Source organism: Pistacia vera, unplaced genomic scaffold (assembly GCF_008641045.1).
Source record: "Pistacia vera cultivar Batoury unplaced genomic scaffold, PisVer_v2 Contig226, whole genome shotgun sequence".
Taxonomy (NCBI): domain Eukaryota; kingdom Viridiplantae; phylum Streptophyta; class Magnoliopsida; order Sapindales; family Anacardiaceae; genus Pistacia; species Pistacia vera.
In genome coordinates, this window is record NW_022196031.1 from 121506 (window position 1) to 133824 (window position 12319).

Consider the following 12319-nt stretch of genomic DNA (forward strand, 5'->3'; position numbering starts at 1 on the left):
ATTTGGATGATTACTCTAACCAGGATTATATGTGTTGGAATATGGATTGTTTGGTTGCCTCTGATTTCCTGCCAAGTAGTTAACCTGCTCTGATGATGACGATGATGAAGCAAATGTGTTCCCCACTTGACAGTCACTGCTCACGTGATTACCTGCACAAAAATCACAAGTTAGTTGAGGAGCTTGAATGGAATTTACCTGTATACTTCCTAATTGTTTCTGAAGTGCTGTCAGTTAGGCTGAAATGGCTGTATATGCATCAACTTCACGAAGACCCATAGAATTCTTCGGTTACACCCTCTCATTAGGTCTTTGATAATTGTTGCTTGCCATTACCTCAAGCAACTCGTGAGCTTCTTCCGAAGTCTTATTCTATAGTGCTTCTCCCAAGGCTGCATCTACCATAGTTTGCACATTCACCATCAATTCATTATGAAATGATTGGACTTGCATCCAAAATGGCAACCCATGATGTGGACACCTTCTCAGTAATTCTTTGTATCTCTCCCAAGCCTCATACAATGATTCTAAATCTTCCTGTAGAAACGATGTGATATCATTTCTCAGCTTTGCTGATTTTGTTGGAGGAAAGAATTTGGTCAGGAACTTCTATGCTAAATCGTTCCATGTTGTGATCGTTCCTATTGGTAATGCCATTAACCATCCCTTAGCTATATCCTTCAATGAAAATAGGAATAGTCTCAATCTGATTGCATCATCTGACACTCCGTTTGACTTGAAAGTATCACAAATCTCCAAAAAATTGGCAATGTATAGATTTGGATCTTTCTTCAAATCCTCCTTGAACTATACCGATTGCTGGATCATCTGGATGATTGCTGGCTTTATCTCGAAGTTGTTGGCTTATACCGCTGGTCTAGTAATACTCGACCCACTGCCTTCAACTGTGGGAACAGAGAATTCCCTCAGTGTTCTATTCTCTGCCATCTCTACAAGTATTACTTCTGCTTCAATTGTAGCTTCTCTTTCTCTTCTTTCTCTGTTCGGTCTTCGAGTGGTTCTTTCAATCTCAAGATTAACAGGAACCACTGGCTAACGTCTTGCTCTTCGCATAAACTACACAGAAAAATAGAGAGAGTGAGATCACAAACTAACCTAAAAGAATAACAAAAATTAAACAAACAACAATTAAGCAAAAATAAAACTCCAATCTAGCTAACACAAGAAAAAATTAATGTTAACACAAACTCAATCCCTGGCAGCGGTGCCAAAAACTTGATGCGTGTTTACTACAACATGCAAAAATAGCAAGTGCACTAGTCGCACAAAGTAATAAAGTGATGAGCGAGTATCATTCCCACAAGCATTGGTTGCTAAGCACTAAGTTTTCTACTGTTTTCAAGTTGGAGCAATCGAATTTGTTTGGATTAATGGGAGAAAATTAAACTTTAAACTAAAACAGAAATTTCTAAATATTCAAAACTAAATTATGAAAGCAAGGTTAGAAACAAGGTAACATCAATTTAAATAAACGGGTAGGGTTTTGACTTCATTCGGACTCTATGGATTAAACCTACAGATTATGTTATTTCCATATACATTGATTGTAAATCGACTTCTCTAAATTGTAAACATACCTTCTCAAGCTATGTTTTCCTACTTTTCCCTATTAAACTTCGGCACCCAACAATTTGAAGATTAATAGTTCTAAGCTCATTAAGCACCTAGAATCCTAGATTGATTTCATTGATTCTTAAATCTATCTCTAGCATTAAATACTACAATGATGAATACCCAAAAAGCATAACATGAATCATTTCTCAATCTCATCATGTTCATCAATTAAAAGCAATAAATCCAGAATAACCACACAATTCTTGCACTAGCATATGAAAATAATAAAAATCAATTGCTCAATCCATGATAATCCGAACTAAATCAAAACCCTAACACAAAATTGGTTAGTTCATAGCTAAATCAATACAATAAGCAAGAAAAACAATAAACACAAAGTTCAACATGATAAAATGAGAGAAAAGACAAGAAATCTCCCCTAGTTGTAGAATCCACCAGATTCAATCCCAAATCTTCTCACTTTTCAACACAATTTTGTCAAATCTAAAACTAAGAAGATGAAAAAGCTGCTCTAGACTAAGAAAAGCACGACCTCATTTCAAAATGGTAAAGTTTCGCTTTTATACCTCGCCCAAAAACCTAAAACTTTGCCTAAAAATGAAATTGTGTGTTTTAACAAAACTGAAAATTGCAGACTTTGCCGCGGCGATGAAGTAAATGTAACTCTCGAGCGTGACTCATTTCGCCGCGACGAAGAACAAACTTCGCCGCGGCGAATCTTCATGAATAATTCTGAAATTACATAATTGCCCTCCGCTTGCTTCTTTGCTTGAATCTTCAATCTTCGATGCTCTCCCATGGAAACAAACTTCATAGTGCTTTACTTTGCTTCAAAACTCTCCCAACTTCTGAGATCCGCTTACTTCTGAGTCCAGAAACTCCAATTCGCTCATTATTTGCTCAAAATGTCCATTTTGGCCTGAAACACAAAATGTAAAGAATTATGTAGCAATTCAGGCATAAATGAACTAAGAAGTATCTAAAATCCACCCTAAAAGCCTAATAAAAACAGTATAATTCTTGGATTATCATTTGGTCGACGTTCTTCACACTTAGACATTATTACCTGTGTCACCTGCCAAAACTCAGAATATAAAAAGTCAGGGTATAAATGTAATTTTTGCGTGGTCGTGTCACATTAAATGCTGCAGCCTTTGTCAGTTATGCTTCGTCGTGCATGGGCGATAACAACCGTTCATGCACGAAGTTGAGCAATCGTGCGACGACAGTTATCATTGTAATCAATCTGACGGTTCGTCGTACCTCGTGGATGGTCGACACGTGGCCACATCTAAGGGCTGAGATTGCTCAACGAACAAAAGACTAGGATCAGTTGTAAGTCGATGGTCAAGATTGAACTCTGCCCTTTCATCTTCCATGCAAAAATCACTATAAAAGGTGGCGAATATTGTTAGAATAGCCACTCTGAAAGTTCTTCCACCCTCTTGCTTTTCTTTGTCATTACTCTTTCGTCGTCACGATGGTCATTCCTACGAGTTCTCAACACTCTTCTTTATTCTGGTAAGACTTCTTTCTCTTCCTTGCTCATTTTTCTTACTTTTCTGCTAAAGGGTGGCTGCTGTAGTGGCCACATTGGATGTTTTAAGGTTTTAGTAGGGCTTTTAGGGTGCATTTCTGGCAGTCTCGGGTTTTAACGGGGTTTAATCGCGGTGGCCGCAGATGTCCTAGGTAGGTCGCACGACTTCGCTGTGTTGCGCGAGCTATTTCAGGTGCTTGAGATAGAAGCGAATGTGGAATGGTCACCAAGTTGTTCAAGCTCTAACACATGTTTGCTTCTTTTTTTAGGTACCTAGAGTCGAGTTACAACCATGTCCTTGTCCAGCAGTCGCACAATAGATTGAATGTTCGATTCACCGGTTCGCTTGGTAGCACTAGGGGATGTGTCCCCGAGATATCCAAAGAGTTTGTCGCTAGAAGCTCGGACCTCGATGCTACGGGCTTGTTCGACCGTGCTTCGGTCCAACTGGCTCATTCCCCACTGCCTCCAGCTCATAGGCTACAAAAAAAGCCACAATCCTCGATCACCCTCGGGGATCTTGAACGTATCAGGGCGACCAATGTGCTGCAGCTCAACCTGATGGTCCTAAGAGAACACTCTCGGAAGAATCCTCCAGCTGGATGGGTGACAATTTTCGAGACTCTCCTTAGGTGCGGGGTATCCATTCCCCCGTACCCATTCATCAATAAAGTGTTAAGGCGATTCGACATCGCTCCTCTCCAACTGACGGCCAACTCTTACTTGATCATTACTGAGGTATACATCACGTACATGATCGCTAAGCTAGGCAGGCCATCTGTGAAAGAGTTTGTCCACTTGTACAGGCTCAAAAAGGGGCAAGGCCAGATGTACTAGCTTTCCAAGGCCAGGAAAGTACATTTCAACGGGTTGGTCGATGTCCCAAAGAAAGTCCTACATTAGGATTCCCAATTCTTCTTCTACGAACCCGGGACAAGCGGTGTCTTCACTCCGGAAGCGAGTAAGGCTTTGCTTGCTCGCATACGCGAGGACAAGTTTCAAGCTTTGCTTCATTATCTAACCAAATTACTTTCTATTGCAGTTAACGTCGAGCAGAACTATCTCCCAATAGCGAGCTTGCAAAGGCTGCGGCGTTTCAGCAATCTTCCTAGCAATTCGCGCAACGTCCACGAGCTTCTTATGCTTTCTCACCTAAAAGCGTATGGCTTTTGTAGGGACAAGGCCAGATTTTTAGCGCTTTTGGAAAAAGGTTAGTTGTTGCTTACTCACATTTGATTTCCCACACAAATTGATTGCTAACTCGTTTCCCTTTTTTCGTTGCAGAAATATGGGCCGAAAAACCCAAAAGCTTTAAGAAGAAAATGACAGCCTCGATGGCTGCCCAGATTGTGCCGGCTGTTCTAGTGACAAAACAGCCCACGGATGCTACCAGCATGAAGCACGCCAAAGGCGAGCTTGTGGAAGGCCCAAGTGCAAAGAAATCTGCGACTACCTCTAAGGTGGTTGGTGAGAAGAGCACCACCGAGCCCCTTAAGGGGCCAACGAAGAAGACGTCTGAGCCAACTATAGGCTCGAGAAATGGTAAAGCACCCAAGCAGCATAATGGCTCAGGGAAGAAGAATGTTATTGAGCCTCATGGGTGCTCGAGCAAAGAGGTCGCCATGTTGGTTGGTGGCATTCAGAAAAGCACAACCAAAAGCTTTGCTAAGAAGAAGCCCACCCCTGTAGGTGCGGCAACTACTCTAAGGTGGACTAGACTTGGCTCGTCCAAGCCAAAGGATGGGGAAACAGGCGAAGTGACCGAGGCTAATGTCGACACTTTGATAGACCAACTCCTCGACCATATCGGTGTTGGGGCCACGGTGGCCAGGGATTGCGTCACACCATGAACATTCACGGCCGTTAGAAACTCGGCTCCCTCCCAGATATTGGCCTTAACCTGTAACTACATGGCTAAGGTACTAGTAGCTCGCTTCCTTTTTTTGAATGCTATTTTTGTTTCTAGCTCGCTTCTAACCTTTTCGCTTTCAGGTTGCCATGGCAAGCCGACTTCTGTACAAAGAATATGGTCAAACCTTGGAGGGAACTCACAAGGGATGGATACTGGCGAAGACAATAAAGGAGGATACCTTGGCCAAGGTCGAGGTTGTAGAGAAAGAAAGGGAGACTAGGCAAGTCGAGCTTGATTGCCTTAAGGAGGAAGTTGTGGTCTTTGGGGTCAAGGAAAAGGAGTTCCTTAACAAACTCAAGGCAAGCGAGGTTGCTCGGGGTAAGGCTGAAGCTAAGGCAGCAGAGGCCGACCAGAGTTTGGCTCAACACCAAGGAGCTAATAACAAGCTAAACTTTGAGCTTTCCTTGGCCTAGAAAGCAGTAGCGAGTTGGCAAGCAGACTTCACTCGACCTTACCCAAGAAACTGTAGGTCGAAAAAATGCCAAAGTTGAGGCAGAGCAACTCAGGCTTAGGATTGAGGAGCTAAACGAGGGCGTCACTACCCGATCTTGGGAGACGTCAGTCTTTCTCATGCAGAACTTATGGGAGGCTCATCCGTCAATCGACTTTTCTTTCCTTTCGTGAGCTTATCAGAAAGAGGTCGAAAGGATGCAGGTCGATGCTCAAGGGATGACCTATGTGTACTCGGATGAATCTGGGGATGACGACAAGGGCCAGGAAAAGGCGACGAGGCTAGGCCCAATCTACAGGTTGAAGACCCGGTTCCTCTGACCATAGTCCTCCCGAGCGAGATTCCCGAACAAGAGGTTGAAGATGAATGCCCTGCTCCCCCATCAACTTGAAAAATCTTGGTCTTTTTTTTTTTTTTTTTTTTTTTTTATTGCCTGAATGTAATTAAACTTTTAGTTAATGAAAGAACATTTTTCAATGTTTCTTTTTCGAGCAATGATTGTTTCATTTCTGCAGAGTCATTTAATTCATCCTAATTGGACTTTAGGACCCGAATTTTGCTCCAAGTCATGTGTAGTTTGCTTCTTTAAGAGCTTTTCAGATTTTTTGCGAAAAAATCTTAAATGCGACGTTTAGCATCAATTTTAGACTTGTCGTCCTTTTCGGGCTTTCGTTACCAAATGAAGGCCGATTTTTTTCGATGTGCTTTTTCTTAGATTTTTCCAAGTTTAACTTCGTCGACCTAGGATTTTCAATCCCGATTTATGTGAGGAAACTAATGCTACAATAAACTTCGATTTTAGACTTTACTGTCCCTTTCGAGTTCTTTGGTCGCCAGCTTAAAGCCAATTTCCTTCAATTTGTTTTTTCCTTGATTTTAAAACTCAAGTTTAACTTCGTTGATTTAGGATATTTTATCCTCAAAGAGTTGGATTTTGGCATGGCTTTTTCGAGATAAGTTGCCTTTCCTGGACTCTTTACTCCAAGTTTTCTTTTGGAATTCCACTGTTTAGGCCACTATTTATTGATCAGTAGTTAATTGCCGACAAACTAAAAAAATATAAATTATGAACAAAGCAAGTACTAAATAATATCTCTCTTATTGATCAAGTGTTCAGTAGTAAATAGCCTTACAAAAAATGCAGTTCATAGAAATAAATACTAGTAATACCTTCATTAGTGCTCGGCGTTCCAAGCTTGCATGATTGTTTCACCGTTTAGGCATTCAAGGTGGAAAGATCCTCGTGCGAGCTTTTCGGAGATCCTAAAGGGACCTTCCCACCTGGGTCCAAGTGCCCCCAAGTTCGGGTTTTGGGTACTCTGGACGACCTTCATGAGAACCAGATCACTCACTTGAAAGTCTCTATTTTTTACTTTGGTATTGAAATACCATTTGGCCCACTATTGATAAGAGGAGCCTTAACTGAGATTTGGCCCGATGTTCTTCGATCAAGTCTAACCTTAGGCGGAGTAGGTCTCCGTTAGCTTCTTCTTCAAAATTTTCTCTTCGGAACCAACTGATTCCTACTTTGATCGGGACCATTGCTTCACATCCATAAGACAAAGAAAAAGGGGTTTTGCCTATCGAGCTCATGGCAATCATTCTATAAGACCATAGAGTTTCTATCAGCTTGTCGACCCACCTCCCTTTAAGGTTGTCGAGCTTCTTCTTTATGGTGTACTTGATTACTTTGTTCACAGCGTCTACTTGTCCATTAGCTTGAGGTTGGTAGACAGTTGTGAAACTCTTTTTGATGTTGAGCCGCTCGCAGAAGGTCCTGAAATCTTCACTGTCGAACTGCTTCCCATTGTTGGTTATTGTTGTGTGGGGAATTCCAAACCGAAAAATGATGCTCTTATAGACAAAATCTTTCAGCCTATTCGACATTATTGTTGCCAATGGCTCGGCTTCCGTCCATTTGGCAAAGTAATCTACGAAAATAACTGCGAACTTAATGCCCCGTTTTCCCTGAGGTAAGGGGTCAATAAGGTCAATGCCCCAGATCACAAATAGCCAAGGGCTTGTCAAAGTGGTCAATTCTTGCGGGGGAGCTCGCAAAATGTCTACAAATCTTTAGCATCTGTCACATCTGCAAACGTAGTCTGCCATATCATCATAAACCGTTGGCCAATAGTATCCTTAACGGAGCACCTTGTAAGCTAGAGATCTACCTCCTGCGTGGTTTCTGCAAATTCCCTCATGTATCTCTCTTAGAACATAATTTGCATCTTCGTGGTCAATACATGGCAACAATGGTACATTGAAGCCTCGCTTGTACAATCTATCGTTGATGAGTGTGTACTAAGCTGATTTTGTGCAGAGTGTTCTAGTTTCGATTCTATCCTCTAGCAGAGTGCCATCCTTTAAGTAGACGATGATTGCATCCATCTAGCTATACCTTTGACTTGTGGCTAACACTTGATCTTGTGAAGCAGAGATGCTTGGTTTCAGGAGGAATTTAACTGGGATTGAATCAGCCTTCTCATTGTTCATTGCAGAAGCCAAGTGAGCTAGTGCATCTGCCTGCAAGTTTCTCTTCCTTAGGATCTAGTGGATGGTAAAAGATCTAAACTGTTTGAGCTTAGTCTCCACTTGTCGGAGGTAGGATGCCATCCTATCTTCCTTTGCCTGGTATTCCCTAGTAACTTGATGGACCATGAGCTGTGAGTCACTATAGATCTTGATGGATTCTGCCCCCATTTCCCTGGCGAGACGAAGACCTACGAGCAATGCCTTATATTCAGCTTCGTTATTAGAGGTGTTGAACTCGAATCTTACCGCGGCTATGATTGGATCTCCCTTCGGACTTTTGAGTAAGAGGCCTGCTCCTGTTCCTTTCTCATTCGAGAAGCCATCTATATACAGAGTCTATAGCCATATGTCGTCACTCTTTGGTTTCTGTTGCTCGATCTCTCCTAAGGTATCTACCTTTGGCGGGCTTGACTCGGCGTCTAGCTGATAGGAGAACTCTGATATAAAATCTGCCACAGCTTGGACTCTGATCGACGTCCTTGGGATGTACTTGATGTCGTGCTGACTCATCTCCATTATCCATTGGATCAGTTTATTCGATGCCTTGGGCTTTTGCATTATTTTCTTCAAAGGGAAGTTTGTCAGCATATGGATGGAGTGTGCTTGGAAATAGGTCGTAGCTTCTTGGCGGCAACAACAAGGGCGTATGCAAGCTTTTCCATCTCTAGGTACCTTGTCTCTGTGTTGAGCAGTCTTTTGCTATATAGTACACTAACCATTGTATTCCTCCCTCTTTGCGTACCAACGCCATGCTGATAGTGGATTTGGATACCGACAAATATAGTAGTAGTGGCTTACCCCAAATGGGCTTTGACAATATGAGGGGCTATCCGAGGTGTTTCTTCAGCTCCTAGAAGGCTCTTTCACACTCCTCTATCCAGTTGAAACATTTCTTCCCCTTCAAGGCATCAAAAATTGGTAAACACCTGTCCGTGGCTTGGGTAACGAACCTGTTGAGCGTAGCCACACATCCAGTCAGACTCTATACCTGTTTAATGCCAGTCAGGTTTTTCATGTCGAGCAAGGCCTGAATCTTCTCCAGGTTAGCTTCTATACCCCGTTGGTTTACGAGGAAGCCTAGGAATTTCCCTGAACTCACTCCAAAAGCACATTTTAATGGATTAAGCTTCATTTGTTACTTTCTAAGGATGTCGAACATTTCCCCCAGGTGCTCAATATGACTTTCGGTGACCTTTGATTTGATGAGCATATCGTCGATGTATACTTCCATGGAATAGCCCATTTGATTGGCGAACATCTTGTTCACTAGGCGCTGGTAGGTAGCGCCTGCGTTCTTGAAGCTAAATGGCATAACCCTATAACAATAAATTCCACGGTCAGTAATAAAAGAAGTATGCTCTTTGTCGGGCTAGTACATCGGGATTTAGTTATATCCCAAGTACGTGTCCATAAAGCTAAGTAGTGCATTTCCTACTATCGCATCTACAAGCTGGTCGATCCGTGGTAGCGGAAAGTTGTCTTTTGGATAGGCTTTGTTTAGATCCATGAAGTCGATGCAAGTTTGCCACTTGCCATTCGGCTTCTTGACTAGGACTGTGTTAGCGAGCTAGTCCAAGTACTTGACTTCCCTGATGAAGTTGATTTCTAGGAGTTTGTCGACTTCATCTTTGAGCGCTTGAGAGCACTCTGCATCCATGACCCTACTTTTTTGTCTTATGGGTCGAGCCTATGGGTCGAGGTTTAACCTATGGCATATCATCTCGGGGCTGATCCCAACCATATCAGCATGCACCCACGCGAATACGTCGAGGTTCTTCTCCAAAAACTCGACCAGATTATCGGCCATCACCCTACTCAAGCTGCTGCCAATCTTCAGTATGCGAGTTGGATCCTCTTCCCTAACACTTACTCCTATCAGCTCCTTAGTTGGTCCCGCGGTGTGCTCCTCTTTGTGGCTGTGAGGATCTATGGTGTCTTCTACCGGTTCGGGGTTTGGCTTGGATTTTGCGATAATCATGGTCTTTGGGTGCGACCATTTCTGTGTGGCATTTATGGCCCAATTATAACATTCCCGTGATTCTCTTGTGCAGCTCCTGATTGTCGTGACTCCCCTGGGAGTCAGAAATCTCATTGCTTGAAAGCGCACCGACGTGGCCACGCTTGAATCATCCAGGATTGGCCTTCCAAAGATGATGTTATACGTGGTCGGGCAGTCTACCACTAGGAATTCGGCCATAATAATTCTGACCTTCGGTTCGGCCCCCAGAGTTACGGGAAGGTCGGCAGTACCTTTAGGAACTAGGATGTTGATGCGTTGGAACTACAACATGCAATGTATAGCAAGTGCACTAGTCGCACAAGTAATAAAGTGATAAGTGAAGTATCGTTCCCACGAGGATTGTTTGTTAAGCACTAATTTTTCCTAATTGTTTTCAAGTTGGAGAAACCGAAAAGTGTTGGATTTACGGGAGAAACTTAAACTAAATTGAAACCAAAATTTACTAAGTAATTCAAAGGCTAATTAATGAAAGCAAGATTAAAGCAAGAGTAATATCAAGTAAAACAAACGGTTAGGGTTTTGACTTCCTTAGGATTCTATGAATTAATTCTACAAATCATGCTACTTCTACACTCACATGCACGGATTGTAAATCGAACTCCCTAATGTGTAAAACATACCTTCTCATGCTATGAATTCCTACTTTTCCCTATTAAACTTCCGCACCCAACAAATCGAAGATTAATAGATCCAAGTTCATTAAGCTAATGGAATCCTAGATTGATTTCATTGATTCTCAAACCTATCTCTAACTTTCAATACAACAATGGTGATTACCTCAAGAAGCTCATACATGATTCATTTCTCAATCTCATCATGTTCAATAAATAAAATCAATAAAAACCAGAATAATCGCATAATCCATGCACTAGAATGTAAAAACAACAATAATCTATTGATTAACCATATAAATCCGAATTACATCAAAACCCTAACCCAAAGTGAGTTAGTTCATAATGAAATTAATACAAATTGTAAGAAAAACAATAAACACAGCGGTCAACATGTTCAAACAAAGAGAAAAAAGTAAAGATCTCCTCTAACTGATGAATCCACAAGGTTAAATCTCAAATTTTCTCTTCTTTTCCCCCAAAATGTCAAAGTTGCTCTAAACCAAAGCGAACCCTTCTCAAAATGTCTAAGTTTTTCTTATATAGTCTGCCCAAAAACCTCAAAACTTTCCTAAAATAAAACTGTGCATTTTAATGAAAACCTGAAAATCGCAGACTTTGCGACGGCGAAGAATAAACTTCGCCGCGGCAACGAATTCCCGAGAGTTTATTGCTGTGGCGAAGAAAGAACTTCGCCGTGGCGAACCTTGCTGAACAATTCTAAAATTATAGAATTGCCCTCTGCTTGCTTCCTTGCTTAAATCTTCAATCTTCGATGCTCTCCAATGAGAGCAAGCTTTATAGTGCTTCAAATCCGCTTCAAAACTTCTCCAAATTCTGATATTCGCTCGCTTCTGGGTCCAGAAACTCGATTCCGCTCATTATTCGCTCCAAGTGCATGTTTTGGCCTGAAACATAAAACATATGAAATTAAATTGCAATTCAGGCAAAAACGACATAAGAAGTATCCAAATCCGACAAAAAAGCCTCAATAAAACAGTATAATCCTCGGATTATCAAATACCCCCAAACTTAAGACATGCTTGTCCCCGAGCATCTGGTACAAAACACGACAAAAAGAAAAACAAGTAACAAACAAAAACGCAAAACAAAAAAATTGAAAATGAAATTAGAAAAATTAGACTCAGACTCAAACACAACGAACTGCCTAGAATTTATACAAGTCTAACAAATTGTTAAAAAATTATTATTGGAAAATGCTCAACACTCCAAGAAGTTATAAGTTGAATTGACTATCTTTCTCTATTGGTCCCTTGAGTAGGTAATCCGCATTTCAGTCCACATTCCAACTTCCTGGATTATTTTATGCAGGAATGCAAAGTTTATCAAATGGTGGCAAACTCCATAAGCCTAAGTATCGAACTACTCTCCACTAATGAGGATTAGACATCACTAAAGATCAAAAGGTCTTTACAGGCTTGTAATGTTAGGCTCGACTAGTGGGCTCCAAAGAAAAGGAAAAGGTAAACAAAGCAAGAGAACTCAGTTTCCTTTAAGCAAACACTAAGAACTACATCAACTTCCACTTTCTTTCTCAACCACCGCTCAAGGTGTCAACCATTTTATAACCCTCAAACATGTGCACTTCTTATTTTTTTAATTCTGAAATGCAACTTTCAAATTCTTTTTTTTTTTTTTT

At 41.5% G+C, this 12319-nt stretch overlaps 1 non-coding gene across 1 annotated transcript; it reads left to right on the forward strand.

The window, feature by feature from the left end:
* Positions 1-463: 463 nt before the first annotated feature.
* LOC116130910 lies at positions 464-570 on the forward strand. The gene has a single exon (XR_004128150.1). It is a non-coding gene; the product is annotated as a small nucleolar RNA R71 (small nucleolar RNA).
* The last annotated feature ends 11749 nt before the right edge of the window (positions 571-12319 follow it).